This window comes from Callorhinus ursinus, unplaced genomic scaffold, assembly GCF_003265705.2.
Source record: "Callorhinus ursinus isolate GAN/ISIS: 27379988/994484 unplaced genomic scaffold, GSC_fseal_2.0 scaffold9, whole genome shotgun sequence".
Lineage (NCBI taxonomy): Eukaryota > Metazoa > Chordata > Mammalia > Carnivora > Otariidae > Callorhinus > Callorhinus ursinus.
In genome coordinates, this window is record NW_027397071.1 from 5,311,597 (window position 1) to 5,330,047 (window position 18,451).

Below are 18,451 nucleotides of genomic sequence, written 5' to 3' on the forward strand. Positions count from 1 at the left end.
CCCCCCCCCCCCCCCCCCCCCCCCGTGTGTGGTATGTTGTTACCACAGCCCTAAGAAACTGAAACAGATACACTGTGACAAAGTTGAGAGCCACAGTTGTGTTAAAAACAAGCACTATGTGAATGGATATACACTGAGACTGTTCTCCATCCCTCCATCCCCTGCTCTCTGCCCTCTCTCAACAGGAAATTGGAAAGTCTTTGGAGAATCTTTGGAAATTGGAAAGTCTTTGGAGCCCAAGAGAAAAAAACCTAAAGGTTGTTGAAATTGACAGTTTTTCAACAAATGACCCAGTCAAGTCCCTTTGCAGTGAGGCTCAACAACCCCTCCCACTCCAGCACACACAGCTTCTAATCTGTTTTACTTCCCCACTCTTTTTTTTTTTTGCAGAAATTACTTTTATTGTATTAAAATATTCCTTAATGAGCGAGCAGTTATTCATGTGAAGGAGAGTTTAGAAAACAGATTTATGACTCTTAGCCCTGTGCTTGATTAGAGATTTATGAATTATACACAAAATATTGCCTAGAGTAGGTCACTCTGGAAGTGGTAGTAGAGAAGGTCTAAGAGGCTGTGAACTTGGAAGAGCTTCTCCCTGCTTGTTGAGCTGTGCCAGTCAGACTACAGGACTTAGGTACAAGGATGGATATGTTTTCTCTGCTGAATTTATAGCTTTACAACAGTTCAAATGCTCTTTCCTGCATGCATCAGTTCAAAGGCTTCATTAATTTGGTCAAAAGACAGAGTGTAAGTCACCAGTTCATCAACTTGGATCTTTTTGGACATCTATTCAGACACCAACTTTGGGACACTGTCCACACTCTTCCATTCTCCAAAGGCAGTGCCTTTCCACGTGCGGCCTGTTACCAGCTGAAACGGAAGAGTGATTTCTTCCCCTGAAGCAGCTACTCCAACTACCATGCTGACGCCCCAGCCTTGGTGGCACGCCTCCAGCGCTGCTCTCATGACCTTCACATTACCAGCACACTCGAAGGAATAGTCCTCTCCCCCGACAGTCATTTCAATGAGCACTTCCTGGATGGGTTTACTGAACTCCTGGGGTTAATACCTTCAGAGGCTCCAAACTCCTTAGCCCTTGTGAATTCATCTTCATTGATGTCTACACCAATGATCCGGATGGACCAGCCACCTACAGCCCATGCTAGCCGCCAGTCCAACTCCGCCTAGGCCAACGATGGCACAAGTAGAGCCAGGCTCCACCTTGGCAGTGTTCACAGCAGCACCATGACCAGTTGAAATGCCACAACCCAGAAAACAGACTTTATCCAAAGGTGCTAACGGATCAATTTTGGCAACAGAGATATCAGCCACGACTGTATATTCAGAAAACGTGATGGTCCCCATGGAATGTAGAATTGTCTTTCCTTTGCAAGTAAATTTACTGGTACCGCCTGGCATTAATCCTCTGCCTTGAGTAATTCTTATCTTCTGGCAAAGGTTTGTTTTAGGGTTTAGACAAAATTTGCATTCTCCACACTGTGGGATGTAAAGTGGGATGACAGTATCACCTGCCTTCAGCTTAGTAAATCCTTCACCACCACTTTGCATGGTTCTAGCACTTTCATGTCCCAAGATCACTGGAAAACTCCCTTCAGGCTCAGCCCCACTCAGGGTATAGGCATCGGCGTGGTAAACTGCAGTGGCAATCATCTTAATTCGAACTTCATGAGCCTTTGAGGGTGCCACCTCTACCTCCTCTACAGAGAGGGGTTTTCCTGCCTCCCAGGCAACTGCAGCCTTGCACTTGATAACCTCGTTCACCATGACCTCGGACTCGGGTCAGTGAGGGGCGGACATTCAGGGTGGGCTGCACAGGGACTTCCCCACTCTTAAATATGAACGGACCATCGAGGATTACCAGATAGATAGCTGAGAGATGTCTTTATCATGAAAGACAAGGAAAAAAACAGGAAACACCATGAGGAAAACAACAGATGGTGCAAGGAAACCTTTTTTGTTAAGAAATGTATCCTCAGGGGCGCCTGGGTGGCTCCGTCGTTAAGCGTCTGCCTTCGGCTCAGGTCGTGATCCCAGGGTTCTGGGATCGAGCCCCGCATCTGGCTCCCTGCTCCTCGGGAAGTCTGCTTCTCCCTCTCCCACTCCCCCTGCTTCTGTTCCCTCTCTCACTGTGTCTCTCTCTCAAATAAATAAAATCTTTAAAAATATATATGTATCCTCAGATGGGGCGCCTGGCTGGCTCAGTTGGTAGAACATGTGACTCTTGATCTCAGGGTTGTGAGTTCAGGCCTCACATTGGGGGTAGAGTTTACTTAAGAAAAAAAAGAAAAATATATCCTCAAAGAAGTAAGAAGATTTAAAAAAACCCAAATGCTATTTTATTAAGGAACACCCAGAGAACAAAACAGCTCTTAGGAATTTTAATGGTAGCAAAAGTTAAAATGCAATATAAACATTAGGAATTAAAAATCTGGGGATGCCTGGGTGGTTCAGTGGTTAAGCGTCTGCTTTTGGCTCGGGTCGTGATCTCAGGGTCCTGGGATTGCGTCCTGCTCAGCGGGGAGCCTGCTTCTCCCTCTGCCTGCTGCTCCCCCTGCTTGTGCTCTCCCTCTCTCTCTCTGACAAATAAAATCTTAAAAAAAAAATTTTTTTGACAAACTGTCCCAGAAAGTGGGACCAAAAAGGCAAAAATAGAAAATAGAGAAAAAAAAATAAGGACTAGTTCAGGTCAGTATCCAAATATCTTGAGATTAAAAAAGAAAGAGAGAAAGAAAGAAGAGAAAGAAGAAAAGAAATGAAAATGGAGAAAATCATCAACAAAATAATCCAGAATTTTCCAGAATTGAATGATAATGAGTTTCTAGATTCCAAGGTCCCAGCACAACAGATGAAAATAAATGAACTTCAAAGCATATTATTGTGAAATGTCAGAACCCCAAGGACAAAAAGAAGATTCTGCAGATCTAAGGGAGGCGCATCAAGAATGAAGAATCAGTAATGCTCACTAGAACAATGTTCATGGTACCTTCCAGACTGGTGATGGGGAAAAAAGTGCATTTGTTCTTGAGCTCCTTGTTATGAACCCAGGAGGGCCCTGGCCGGCATCTTGGGGTGATCTCAGGCATCCTCAAGATGATGCCAGTGGTCCATTCTCAATAATGATTATATAAACAAAGAATGTGAAGACACTTCCTAATAGAAGAAGAGAATGCAGCAACAACTTTGAAAAAAAAAATCCAGAATCAATATATCTTCAGGCTTCTCAAAATTAACTCTGGAAGCTAGAAAGACAAAGGAGCAGTGCCTTTGGATTTCTTATGAAAAATTTCCAACCTAGGACTCTATACAGAGTCAAATTATTAGTTAAATTGAGGATAGAATAAAGATATTTTCAGTCAAGTGAGATCTCAAAAACACTTACTACCTGAGTATCTTTTCTTAAGGAGCTGCTGCAGGATGTGCTCTTCTGATCCAACAAAGGGAAAAGGTAATGGGAAACTTCCACAGAGATTGGTGAAAGGGAATCCCAGGATTATATTTGTACACTCTATTGAGGGCATCCTGTTATAGATTGGAACAGTGTGACTCCAGAAACAAACATTTTGAGAGCTCTCATCACAAAGATGATCATTATCATGGTACTATCTTTTTACCCTGAGGAGCAGAATGCCCAGGTAAGCCTGGTCCACATTTCTGTCCCACAGTTGGCTTGCCCTACATCCTCATGAAGCTCCTGGTCTCCCTCCTTGACCTGCTGAAGTGTTCTGCTCTGTTTACCCCCAGAGAGCTTAGAAGTAGAAACCTCGTAGGAGTTCATCTGAACATATTCCTGCCAAATGTGCAGTCATACCTAGCCTTCATCCCAGCCTTGCCAGAAACCCCAACAATGCTAAACCCTTTGTTTCCCCAGATTAATTTACAACCTTGTTCCCTAATTTTCCCAGAATAGACTTTTGTAGCTGTCCAGGAAGCTGTAACCAGAACATGACCCAGAGGTTGTTTAGTTTATTTTCTCCTATGGGCCTTCATCCAATTATTGCAATATTGCCTTCTGCTATAGACTGAACATTGGTATCCCCTCTCCCCCTGCAAATTCATATGTTGAAATCTAATCCCCAATATGATGGTATTTAGATGTGGGGCCTCTGGGGGGCGATTACATCATGAGGGTGGAGCCCCCAGGAATAGGAAAGAGACCCCAGAGAGCTCTCTCCCCTCTTCTGCCATATGAAGACACAAAGAGAGGGCTGCTACCTATGAACAGGAAGTGGGCTCTCACTGGACACCGAATCTGCTGGTGCCATTGTCTCGGATTTCCCAGCCTCCAGAACTGGGAGGCTTCCATGTTTGTTGTTTAATCTGCCCAGTCTCTGGTGTTCTTGTTAGAGCAGCCTGAGCAGACTAAGACACCTCCTCTGAACATAGCTAGGATGTGCTTGCTGCTCAGTTTTTATATTAATTGCCTTTCATATTCCTTTATAGATAGTTATAGTTAGCTGAATAATGGCCCCCACAGATGTTCGGATCATAATCCCCAGAACCTGTAAATGCGTTAATTTCCTTGGCAAAAGGAATTATGCAGTTGTGATTAAGTTAAGGTTCATGAGGGGGTGCCTGGGTGGCTCAGTCGGTTAAGTATCTGCCTTCGGCTCAGGTCATGGGGTCCTGGGATCGAGTCCTGTGTCGGGCTCCCAGCTCATCGGTGAGTCGGCTGCTCCCTCTCCTTCTGTGATCTCTCTTGCTTTCACTCTCTCTCAAATAAATAAATAAAATCTTAAAAAAAAAAAGTTAAGGTTCATGAGATGGGGAAATATCCTGGATTAATCTGGGTGGCCCAATGTCATGCCAAGGGTCCTCACAGGGGGAAGTTGGAGGTCAGAGAGGGGAGAAGATGCTAAATGGCTGGCTCCAAAGATGAAGGAAGGAGGCCATTAGCCAAGGAATGTGGGTAGCTGGATGCAGGGCTCGATCCCTGCTCCTCGGGAGGCCTACTTCTCCCTCTCCCACTCCCCCTGCTTCTGTTCCCTCTCTTGCTGTGTCTCTCTCTGTCAAATAAATAAATCAGGGGTGCCTGGGTGGCTCATTCATTAAGCATCTGCCTTCGGTTCAGCTCATGATCCCGGGGTCCTGGGTTTGAGTCCCACATCGGGCTCCCTGCTCGGTGGGAGCCTGCTTCTCCCTCTCCTACTCCCCCTGCTTGTGTTCCTGCTCTCGCTAACTCTGTCTCTGTCAAATATATAAATAAAACCTTTAAAAAAACCCCACACACACAAATAAATAAATAAAAATCTTTAAAAAATAATAATAAAATAAAATGAGATTTTACTGTACATTAAAAACTATTAATATCAACTGCAACATTTTGACTTACCTTCGGTTAAACTTTGGTTTCCCAAAGCTGATTTTGTACCATTATAAAAATATTAATTACAAGAGAATGTCAAATCAACTGAAGAGAATAGAAAGAAGTACACTAGTAATATTAGTTTATATGCAATTTGCTACAGATAGAAATGCCTTTAAAATGGATATTAACAGGGGCACCTGGGTGGCTCAGTTGGTTAAGCATCCAACTTTGATCTCAGCTCAAGTCTTGATCTCAGGGTTTTAAGTTCAAGCCCCATGTTGGGCTCTGTCCTGGCTTGGAGGCCACCTAAAAAAAAAAAAAAAAAGTAAAATAGATATTAACATCTTGTAATAATGAAATTCTCTTCACGTGAATACACAATCTCATTACGCAGGACTTAGAAATGAAATGGAAGGTACCCCAAATGTCCCATTATATTTCAGTAAGTGAAAAGAAATGCTTTAAATATAGTAGGAGGAGAGATGTTAATACCCTTCTATAATTTTCTTTCTTGAGATCTTGAAAATTTTTGGTCTCAAGTAATTTGGATATGGAGTTTAAGGTTACATAATTAGGACATTTAAAAGCTTAGCTTCTTTTAAAAAAAAAGGGGGGGGACACGCCTGGGTGGTTCAGTCGTTAAGCCTCTGTTAAGCATCTGCCTTCGGCTCAGGTCATGATCCCAGTGTCCTGGGATCGAGTCCCACATCGGGCTCCCTGCTCGGTGGGAAGCCTGCTTCTCCCTCTCCCACTCCCCCTGCTTGTGTTCCCTCTCTTGCTGTGTCTCTCTCTCTGTCAAATAAATAAATAAAATATTTTAATAAATAAATAAATATAAAAGCTCAGCTTCACCTTACCTCCCTGTTCCCTTCTCCTACTATACAATCAAACTCTTGCAAAAAGGAAAGATGTGTGTATAGCTTAGGAAGCAACTTTCTTAAACTGAATCCTGTTAATGACTCTATGTGTTAGGCTTTTGCTGATAATTATAATGAAATTTTAACCACTCACCAAAAATGTCCCAAAGAGCATCTACTTTGCCGCACTTAAATGTCCTTTGCCTTATTTTATGTCTTGTGTTTTTCACTAAGTCTGAAGGTCTTCCCTTCAGTCCACATTCTGTTATTCTCTCCTTTTTTTTTCGAAGATTATTTATTTATTTATTTATTTGAGAATGAGAGAGAGAGAGAGAGAGAGAGAGCACGAGCTGGGGGGAGGGGCAGAGGGAGAAGCAGACTTTCTGCTGAGCAGGGAGCCCAACTCGGGGCTCCATCCCAGGACCCTGTGATCATGACCTCAGCCCAAGGCAGACACTTAATGACTGAGCCACCCAGGTGCCCCCTCTCCTACTTTTGAAAAGAAACTGCCTATTTCTTGTAGTGTTCTTGTTTGACCATAGAGGGCTCAAGGTCATTAAAAAGTTAAATAAATTGTTCACACAGCAATGTATAGTACTTATTCTCTACTCCACGACTTGAGAAAATGGAGATAATTTACGCTGTTTTACATGCTAAAGAATTCTTCTGTTATTCCCAGAAGTTAAATTTAATATCAAATAGTCTTTGCTTTCTTTGTTCAAAATATAAAGGGTGCCCAACTCAGCAGAAAAACAAAAGATGATCAACCTGTCCTCCTAGACTGTCAGATTCACACTGGAGATCTGCAAGGAAACAGAGTTCTACTATATCTAAAATAGCTATTAGTTTGCCACCGTTAATCTCAATTTCTAACAAAAAATAAACAATAGCAGATATTGATATACTCCATTCATTACAGTGCTTTTGCATTATTTTGTTCTATAGACAGATGCAAAAAATGCAGTGATAATATTACAATAGCACAGGAAAAACAAATGAGAAAATTACAAACCATAGTAGCATAAAACGATGAAAATTGTAGCATAACTAAAATTTTCATCATGAGCAACAATACAAATTCTCAGTACTCTTCTAAATGTGCTGAATTTAATCATTTATAAAAATAAATTTTAGGGGTGCCTGGCTGGCTTAGTCTGTGGAGCATGTGACTCTTGATCTCAGGGCTATGAGTTCGAGCCCCCTATTGGGTATAGAGATTACTTAAAATCTTTAAAAAAAAAAAAAAAGAAGAAGAAGAAGTTTTAAAGAGTGACCAGATATCTTTTTTTAAAAAGATTTATTTATTTATTTGAGAGAGAGAGAGTGCGCAAGTATGCCCTTGAGGGGTGAGAGGGGGTGCAGAGGGAGAAGGAGAGAGAGAATCTCAAGCAGACTCCATGCTGAGAGTGGAGCCCAATACGGGGCTTGATCTCATGACCCTGAAATCACAACCTGAGCCAAAATCAAGAGTTGGATGCCCAACTGACTGAGCCATCCAGGCACCCTTGGAACCAGATATCTTAAAATATCAGAGCCTTCTTGTGGCATAAGAGAGAAAAATAAAATGAGTGTATCTTTTTATGTTAATACCAACTAATCAATTGTAATTGGTATAATTACTACTTTGCTATTTTCTCCTAGTAGTCATTATTTCTGAAAACACAATGATAACACAGGATATAATTTATTCTTTGGCAATATGTCAATTGCAGACCCTGCATTTTCTTTTTTCTTTTTATTTATTTATTTATTTGGGACACAGAGATACAGAGAGAGAGAGAGAGAGAGAGCATGAGCAGGGGGAGAGGCAGTGGGAAAGGGAGAAGCAAGCTCCCCGCTGAGCCAGGAGCCCGAAGCGGGGCTCTATCCCAGGACCCTGGGACCATGACCTGAGCCGAAGGCAGACGCTTAATCACCTGAGTCACCCAGGCACCCCGCAGACCCTGCATTTTCAATACATGTTTCGCTTTACAGAATTTGTATGTGTTATAAAGAGTGTGATGTAAGTCCATCTATTTCAAGGCTAAAACCTTGATAATTTTAGTGGGCACTGAATGTTACTTGTTTCTAACCTCCTTCTATTAACCTTGTGAAGGAAAGGACATTTGAAAGACAAAGCATCAGGGTGCCTGGGTGGCTCAGTCGGTTGGGCGTCTGCCTTCGACTCAGGTCATGATCCCAGGGTCCTGGGATCGAGTCCCACATCAGGTTCCCTGCTCAGCGGGAAGCCTGCTTCTCCCTCTGCTTGTGTGCACTCTCTCTCTCACACACGCACACACACAAAAATAAATAAAATCTTAAAAAAAAAAAAGACAAGGCATCATAAGGACAAAAAAGTGACATAGGCCATCAGTAATATAGATGGCCAATCTCTCCAATCCCTTTTCCTCAGAAATACCTCCCCTCAAAAGCTGCCAGACCAATCATTGCCTTAGCAAGATATTTTCCCAGGCCTTTATGCCATGGGCACTTCCAGGCAACTGTTCTAACGATGCTAACCACTTTACCACCAATTTTAGAATGACAATGTTTTGTTGCCCATTTTTATTCCAACTTTTGCATTGCTGAACTTTCTTCATGGTGTTTATAAACTGAGGGAGAGTAATGTGCTTAGCTGAGAGACATTTGGTAGTATAATGGTGATTTTTTTTTTTAAGATTTTATTTATTTTACAGAGAGAGAGAGCACAAGCAGGGGGAGTGGCAGGCAGAAGGAGAGGGAGAAGCAGGCTCTCTGCTGAGCAGGGAGCCCGATGCTATGTGGGGCTCGATCCCAGGACCCTGGGACCATGACCTGAGCCAAAGGCAGAGGCTTAACCATCTGAGCCACCTAGGTGCCCAGCTGGTGATTTTTTTAAAAAGTGGTGCTAAGTACAAGATATTTTGGACCACTGCAACAACTTAAAAAAATCAAATGATATCACGATTTCTTTGTGACCCGAAACAGCACTTTGTAAAATTTCCGGCTATGGACTGACCACCTCTGCACAACACCTGTGACCTCCAGGTGTATTACTATACAAGGCACCCAGTAATGTGCTCCGTTAGCCAAGAGTATATCCTGCCAAGACACGGTTACCACTAACTCACTTCATTTTGATTGGTATTCATTATTTATGCTTAGCTTTTGTTGCTGTACTCTCCTCACAAACTGCACCGATGTATATTGCCAAAGGGGTATGTGATCGTAGATATTGCAGGTTTTATAAAAGGTAGATCTTGGTGTTCTAAACGACAAATGTCGAAGTTGTCAAGGAAAACTGCTCAAACAAAATCTGGGTTTACAAAATTTTTTTACACTTAAATCGTTAAGCAGCCTAGATGAAAAGTTGTGTGAAAATGTAATTATCCCGTGTGTTGCAGTTTGGTTCCCCAGGAAAAAAATCTGAGATGGAAATTAGCATGCAGGAAGTTTATCAGGAAGTGCTCTTGGCATCAGCACCTGTGGGAGAATGAAGGAAGAAAGATTAGGCAAGAGTTGAACTGTGATATTGCCGCCAAAGCCTCAGTTAATCCCTACTGGGAGCTCTGGAGCTCAGATGACACTTTTGAGTCTTTCTGCACTGGGGGGAGTTAGATGGGCCTTGGTAAACCCCGTCAACCAGTTACTGTGTGTGGGCTGCTCCTGGTGAGGTGGATGCCGTTGGACAGGTGGCTCTCTTCAGCCAAGGGCCAGTTCCAGAGAGGGCCTTAGCTGAGACTTGCCAGCTCTCTATTGTCCCAGAAGCTGGAGTGCTTCAGACCTATAGTGGCGTGATCTGGGCAGCACACCACAGCATCCACTACAGTATGAGATTGGCGATGGGAAGAAGTGTAATAGCAGTAGACATTTTGTGTAGTAAAAACAGTTGAGATCAAATTACCTACATCCTGTACCTTAAATATGTCACAGCCCTGCCCAAGAACCTACACTAGCTCCCTACTGCCTCCATTCAATTCTAGCCCCATTCTCTGGTTTAGAAGAACCGCCACAATCTGCCTTACCCTAGCCATCTAAAATTCTACTTCCCATGTGTTCCCAGCTGAGATCTTCAAGTTCAATGAAGTCAGCGGACTCACTTCTTTAGATCTGCCCATGCTCTTTCTTCTCTTCTCTACCTAATTCTAGTAAGCTTCCATACACAGATCATGGTCCTCTCTTCCTTCTCTGGATTTGCAGCCCACAGGCAATGTCACAAATTCCCCCCTTAATTATAAATGATCTCTCTCTCCACTGGTTTTTGGGGTGTCTCTGTGGGGGGGTTAGGGTCCCCAGTAGATTGAAAGCTCCGCCACAGCAAGGGTTATGCCTTGTATCTTCCCATATCATCTACCGCGTTAGTGGGCATATGATTAGACGTTGAAAAGATTCAGAGGTTTAAAGACAAAAGAGACTTCAGGGACCACTTAGTCCAACCTAATTTTACAGATGATTTAACAGAGGCTCAGAAAGATTAAGCTGTAATCCTCCTCTGAACTCACACACTACTTTGTTTGTGTTTTTTTTATGGTATTTATTACTTTCTATTTTTAGGTTAATTATCTTCCTACCTGTTTTACCAGTCTTTATCTATGTTTTTATGAGCTCCTTCTCTCCTGCCTATTACTTACATGCTGGTGTTCCCTAAGGCTCTGTTGGGTGGTTTTACCTGAGCCATCCATTCCCATCGGCTTCAATTACCACTGATAAACTGAATGACTCACTAAATCCGTATCTTTAGCTGTGTGACTCTCCCCCAGTAGTCCTTAGAAAACTCCACTGGATGTGACTCTCCCCCAGTAGTCCCTAGAAAACTCCACTGGATGTGACTCCCCCCAGTAGTCCCTAGAAAACTCCACTGGATGTGACTCCCCCCCGGTAGTCCCTAGAAAACTCCACTGGATGTTCCGCAAAGTTCTCATGCTCAGCTTGTCCTCGATGCCTCCCTGATCCTTGTATCCGACTAACCACCAAATTCTATTCATTTGCTCTGGAAGTGGCACACGAATCCTGACCCCCCCTCTGTGTTCACGGCCACATGTCATGAATACTAGGAACAGCCTCTCCCCTGTTTTCCTTGTAACCATTCTTTTCCTACTACTTCACCCTCAAAGCTGCTACCAAAGTAATCCTCCCTCCAAAATTGACCTAATATGTCACTCCTTTCTAAATCTTCTTTAAATTTTTCTTTCAAAAGTCTTCACTGGTGGGGCACCTGGGTGGCTCAGTCAGTTTAGCGTCTGTCTCTTGATTTCGGCTCAGGTCATGATAATCAGGGTGGTGAGATCAAGCCCCAAGTCAGGCTATGCTCTGGGTGTGGAGACTGCTTGGGATTCTCTCTCTCCCTCTCCCTTTGCCCCTCCCCCATTAAAAGAGTCTTCATTGGCTCTTTGTTACCTATATAATTAAAAGCTAAACTTCTTACCATAGCATACAAAACTACAGAGAGAAGCAGCTAGTGAGCCTTATGGTTAAGACAAACTTCCAGGAGTAAATTTTGATGGTAACTTATAGCTATGGGACCTCAAGCAAGTTTATTTATTCTTTCTGTCTGTCTTCCATGTGAAAAATATGCATAGTAATTATACTATCTGATAAGATTGTTGTAAGGAATACATAAAGTGCATAGAACAATGCCTGCTACATATTAAATTCTGCTGTTATTTCTAAATCTAAGACAAGTGTGGGGTGGGAGGGATGGAATGGCTGGGTGATGGACACTGTGGATGGTATGTGTTGTGGTGAGCTCTGTGAATTGTGTAAGACTGATGAATCACAGACCTGTACCCCTGAAACAAACAATACATTATATGTTAATAATAATAATTAAAATAAATAAATAAATCTAAGACAGGTCATCTTTTCAATCTCATCTGCCAGTTCATTATCTGAACCCAATTCTCAAGCCATAGTAAATTTTCATAATCCTCCAAACCCACCATGATATACCCTTTCATATACATTTTCCTCAGATTACCTTCCCTACTTTGCTGCTGGTGAATTTAGTGCTCGTCCTTCAAGGAACAGGTAAAGGTCATAGCCGCCTTACAGCCTTCCTTGCTACCCTTCTCCATGGGGCACTTACAGCCTTCTTTATCAGTGTTCGCTAACTTGTAAACATACTGTTATATTTACTTATTGCACATTATATTAGTGCTACGTGTTTGCTTGTGAGTCCTCCCAGCCAGGATAGGAGTTCCTAGAAGCCATGTCTTAATTTTTTGTGTCTCTGATGCCTAGTACGGCTCTTGCTACATATCTGGCGTTCAAAAATTGTTTATTAAAGTGAACTATGTTTTTTTAAAAGGAATTAGGGGCATCTGGCTGGCTCAGTCAGTGGAGCACACAATACTTGATCTCTTGATCTCGGGGTTGTGAGTTTGAGTCCCATGTTAGGTGGAGGGATTACTTAAAAAAAAAAAACTTTTTATTTTTTATTTATTTATTTTTTTTATTATTATGCTATGTTAATCACCATACATTACATCATTAGTTTTGGGGGAAAAAAATCCTAAAAAAAGAAAAGAGAATGAAATTTTAAAAGTTTTTTGGCTAGGAAGACTAAACTAGATTTTAAATATAACTCATTTTTCCCAAAATGAATCTATAATTTCAACATAGCTTGTATTTGTTTGCTTATTTTGTTGGATTTTCATGAAATGATTTTATAGTTTATCTAGAAGAGTAAATATTTGAGAAGAGCGAGGTAACATCTGACAAAGATGAGTAATAGGTGGCTTGCATTCCAAATAGCCATATAATAAATCTTATTATAAAGCTATAGGAATTCACACATACTAGCACGAGAGCAGAAATTAGATCAAAGGAAAAAACTGAAAGTAGAAAAACAGACCTAAATATACATAATATTTAATATGTATTAATATTAGGTACCCCAATAAATAATCTTTAAAAAAATCTTTTTCATATCAGTGGGGCAAGATAGATTACTCGGGCACCTGGGTGGCTCAGTTGGTTAAGCGACTGCCTTCAGTTCAGGTCATGATCCTAGAGTCCTGGGACTGAGTCCTGCATCAGTCTCCCTGCTTGGCAGGGAGTCTGCTTCTCCCTCTGACCGTACCCCATCTTGTGCTCACTCTGTCTTTCTCTCTCTCTCTCTCTCAAAAAAAAGAGATAGATTACTCAAAACAATGATGTTGGTGGGGCACCTGCCTGGCTCAAGCCCCACATTGGGTGTGAAGCCTACTTAAAAAAAAAAAAGTAAATAAGAACAAAAAAATGTTGGGAAAACTGTAGAGCCATTTGGCAAAAATATATATACCTCCATCATTTCTTTATTCCTTGTATAAGCATACATTTTCTTTATTTTTCTTGTAAGTAATCTTTATACCCAATATGGGGCTTGAACTCACAACCCCAACCAAGATCAAGTGTTGCACACTCTGCCAACTGAGCCAGCCAGGTGCCCCTTCTGTTAACATTCTTATAGAGGATACATACATTCTTGTATGTGAAAAGTCAATTCTCTCTTGCTGCTTTCAACATTCTTTCTTTGTCTTTGTCTTTTGACAGTTTAATTATAATGTCTTGGTATGGGTCTCTTTGTTTTTTTGTTTGTTTTTAAGGATATATTTATTATTTATTTGACAGAGCAAGAGAGAGAGAGAGAGAAAGCAGCCGTGTGCACAAGCAGGGAGAGGGGCAAAGGGAGAGGGAGAAGTAGACTCTCTGCCAAGCAGGGAGCCCGATGTGGGGCTCCATCCCAGGATCCCGAGATTATGAACTGAGCTGAAGGCAGACACTTAACTGACTGAGCCACCCAGGTGTCCCGGTATAGGTCTCTTTGAATTAATTTTCTTTGGAGTTCATTGAGCTTTTTGGATGTTTATATTTCTCTCTTCCAAATTTGGGACCATTATTAGGTTTGGGACCATTATTTCTTCAAATAATATCTCTTCCCCCTTTTCTCTCTCTTCATATTCTGGGATTCCCACAGTGTTTATATTGGTCCATTTGATGGTTTCCAACAGGTCTTTTAGATTCTGTTGTTTTCTTCTTTTCCTTCTTTTTTTTTTCTGTTCCTCAGAAGTGATAATTTCCATTGCCCTATCTTCAAGTTCACTGATTCTTTTCTCTGCCTGATCAAATCTGCTATTGAATTCTTCTAGTGAATTTTTTCATTTCATTTATTGTAATTTTTACCTTTAGAATTTCTTTTTCATTTCATTTTATGTTTTCTGTATCTTTATTGATATTTTTCATTTTATTTATACATTATTTTCTTGCCTATCTTCATGTCTTCCTTTACTTCTTTGAGCATCTTTAAGACAGTTATTTTAAAGTCTTTGAAAAAAAATAAAGTCTTTGGTAGGTTCTCCATCTGGTCTTTTGCAGGGATACAGTTCTGTTGATTTATTTCCTTTCAATGGGCCATATTTTCCTGTTTGTTTTTTTTTTATTTGCCTTGTGATTTTTCTTGGTTGTTGTTGAAAACTGGACTTTTTGGGTGCCTGGGTGGCTCAGTTGGTTAAGCGTCTGCCTTCGGCTCAGGTCATGATCCCCCAGGGTCCTGGGATTGAGTCCCGCATCGATCTCCCTGCTCAGCGGGAGTCTGCTTCTCCCTCTCCTTCTGCTACTCTTTCTCTCTCTGTATATCAAATAAATAACATCTTTAAAACAAAAAAGAAAACTGGACTTTTGAATTTAATAATGTGGTAACTCTGGAAATAAGATTTTCCTTCTTCTCTAGGGTTTACTATTTTTTGCTTTTGTTTTCATTTTTTTTTAAGATTTTATTTATTTGACAGAGAGAGACACAGCGAGAGAGGGAACACAAGCAGGGGGAGTGGCAGAGGGAGAAGCAGGCTTCCCGCTGAGCAGGGAGCCCAATGCGGGGCTCGATCCCAGGACCCTGAGATCATGACCTGAGTGGAAGGCAGGCACTTAATGACTGAGCCACCCAGGTGTCCCTTCATTTTTCTTTTTCATTGTTGTAAAGTGTATCTGTGCTAGGGATAAACCTGAGGTATAAACTTAGAATCCTCTCCAGTCTTTAAGATTATTTATTTATTTATTTTTTAAATAAACTGTACACCCAATGTGGGGCTCAAGCTCATCACCTTGAGATCAAGAGTCATGTGCCCTATGACTGAGCCAGCCAAGCGCCTGGAGTCTTTCCAGTCTTTTCTGGTCCTGTACCTTTTCCTGGGCATGCATAATGACTTTATAAATTCCTTCATATATGTGTTTTGGAATGTCCTCGTCCTTACATATCCTCAAATGTCCTAGTGTGGCTCCTAAGTGAGGAAAAAAATACAAACATAGAGATTAAAAAGAAAAACAGGCATCAGCCTTTTAAATCCTCTGGAAGTCCCTTCAACCAGAGCTGGAGAGGCATGTATCCATGGTGGAGAGGATGCAGCAATGGCTGCCTACCTCCATGTCTGCACCTCCAGGATTAGAACCACCAGTCATTGATCAGAGCACAGATCTCCCCATTATTAGAGGACACAGTCTCTATTGCCTACCCTGGCTCCCACAAGCTGCATGCAAACTGCCCCTGGAATGTATATGTACACTTGGCCTGCAATGGGGCTGGGAAATAGGGGATAGGTAGCTGCTGCTTAGGTAGGAGCTTAAATTGACCAAAGTTAACCACCATCTATTGTCCAAGATTTCCCCTGGAAGTTGCAAGCCTTGCAATAGACTCCAGAGTTCCAAAATAGCTACACCAGACAGATTTTGCCAGTAAAATTGTAGTCAAGGTAGGGAGAGAGATTCCTCGTGTTTTGTACCCTGCCATCATCACAGAATCCTCCTTCTGATGCATCACTTTTCATATTCAAACAGATTGGTCAATATAAAAATAATTGATAATGCTCAGTGTTGCAGAAAATATGGGGGAAAGGAACTTTCAGAATGTTGAGAGTAAGGATGAAGAAAAAAAAAAGTGCTATAAATTGCTACAGTCTTTTGAGAAGGCAATTTTTTTAAATGGTACCTTTTTTTTTAAGATTTTATTTATTTATTTGAGAAAGAGAGAATGAGAGATAGCGAGCACGAGAGGGAAGAGGGTCAGAGGGAGAAGCAGACTCCCCGCTGAGTAGGGAGCCCGATGCGGGACTCGATCCTGGGACTCCAGGATCATGACCTGAGCCGAAGGCAGTCGCTTAGCCAACTGAGCCACCCAGGTGCTCTGAGAAGGCAGTTAAAAAAAAAATTTTTTTAATAATTTCTACACCCAACATGGGGCTCAAACTCACAACCCTGAGATCAGATGTTGGATGATCTATCAACTGGGCCAGCCAGATGCCCCTGAGAAGGCAGTTTGATAATATCTACAAAATTTCTTTGAATGCATATACTCTTTGATCCAAGAATGAACTCTGTAGATTTATTTGCACAAAAGCCCAATGATACATTTACAATGATGTTCACAGAAGTATTGTTTGTAATAGTGAAAAGCTGGCAACATCCTGTGTTAATGGAGAACTGGTTAAATAAACTAGAGAACATCCATACTGTGAAATACTTCACAAATGTTAAAAAATAATGAACACATAAAATATCTAGTAACTACAACATAGTCCTTGACACTTTTGAACAACACAGATAAGTCATTTTATAAACTGTCCTGCAACTGGGACAATCATCCCACAGTTGTCTGATGTTTTATATGATTGCTGAGGTTCTGCATTATTGGGAAGAATACCGCAAGGTAATGTGCCTCTCTCAGTGCATCACGTCAGGGGTACAACATGATTTTTCTGTACTTTTCTGTATGGGGTACAACATGATTTTTCTGTATTTTTCATCTTGCTGGTGATGTTAACCTTGGTCACTTGGTGTCTACTAGCATTTTCCACTATAAAGTATTTGTTTTGTAAGAGGATACAAATCTCTAGGGATGGGCCAAAAATGTTTGGGAATTAGTTATAAATACATAGGAGAATACCTATATGTAATGTGAATACAAAACTGTAACTTAAGGGGTGCCTGGTTGGCTCAGTCATTAAGTGTCTGTCTTCGGCTCAGGTCATGATCCCAGGGTCCTGGGTTCGAGCTCCACATCAGGCTCCCTGGTCAGCGGGGAGTCTGCTTCTCCCTCTCCCACTCCCCTGCTTGTGTTCCCTCTCTCGCTGTGTCTCTCTTTGTCAGATAAATAAATAAAATCTTAAAAAAAAAGCCAACCAAACTATAACTTAAATGTACTGTAATCCACACATGCTATGGCTTTTTATAAGCTGTTTCTTTTAGCACCATTCACTAACATTATAAAATTTTGGATTTGTGTACAGTTTTAAAGGCCTGTGATGATTCTTTTATCATTGTGCCAAGTTGTATTTTTCTAAATTCTTAAAAAGCCTTTCAAAATTTGGACGATATAATCATCACACAATAAACAATATATGTATTAATAATAATTATATATTATTTATCCAAATACTTTTAATAAAGAAATTATATTTCAAAAGAAAGGTATTTGGGGGGGTGCCTGGGTGGCTTAGTCGTTAAGCATCTACCTTCAGCTCAGGTCATGATCCCAGGGTGCTGGGATCGAACCCCACATCAGGCTACCTGCTCGGCGGGGAGCCTGCTTCTCCCTCTTCCACTGCCCCTGCTTGTGTTTGCTCTCTTGCTGTGTCTCTCTCTGTCAAATAAATAAATAAAATCTTTAAAAAAAAAAAGGAAAGAAAGGTATTTGGGATAAAATACAAATAAAGGCACTAGCGCAAAAAAAAAAAAAGATTTTAAGGAAAATGTAGGCAAAACCTCAGACTTATATTTGGAAGATTTTAGCTGATAAATTAGGCATTCTGTTGTGTGTATTCTTTAGTTTTCCTTTGGAGGAAGGTTAAAATTCCTTTTTCTCTTCAGAGAGGTAGTGGTTAAATGAGGCTGTCAAGAGGATCATGTGTATTCACACACTTTGGAGCCAAATTTAGCACCAGGATAATAATATCTCTTAAAGAGGGGGCCAGTATGAAAGTCCTTGGCCTCTGTCTTGCTCTCTGCAAGGCCTTTGTCCAGTCATTTCAGTGGCCATCAGAAGAACTACTAAAAGGGCGCTTGGGTGGCTCAGTTGTTAAGCGTCTGCTTAAGCGTCTGTTAAGCGTCCTGGGATTGAGCCCCACATTGGGCTCCTTCCTTGGCAGGAAGCCTGCTTCTCCCTCTCCTCTGCCACTCCCCCTGCTTGTGCTAGTTCTCTCTCTCTCTCTCTCTCTCTCTGCTGTTTCTCTCTCTCTCTCAAATAAATAAAATCTTAAAAAAAAACTGCAAGAACCAATAGTCAATGAATTCAAGCAGGAAGTTGATTTATCCAAAATCTTTTAAAAAACATTGGTTCATT

At 41.4% G+C, this 18,451-nt stretch overlaps 1 pseudogene; it reads right to left on the reverse strand.

Annotated features, from left to right (window-relative positions):
• Positions 1-666: 666 nt before the first annotated feature.
• Positions 667-1,794, reverse strand: LOC112824641 (alcohol dehydrogenase class-3-like; annotated as a pseudogene).
• Between the last annotated feature and the right edge of the window lie 16,657 nt (positions 1,795-18,451).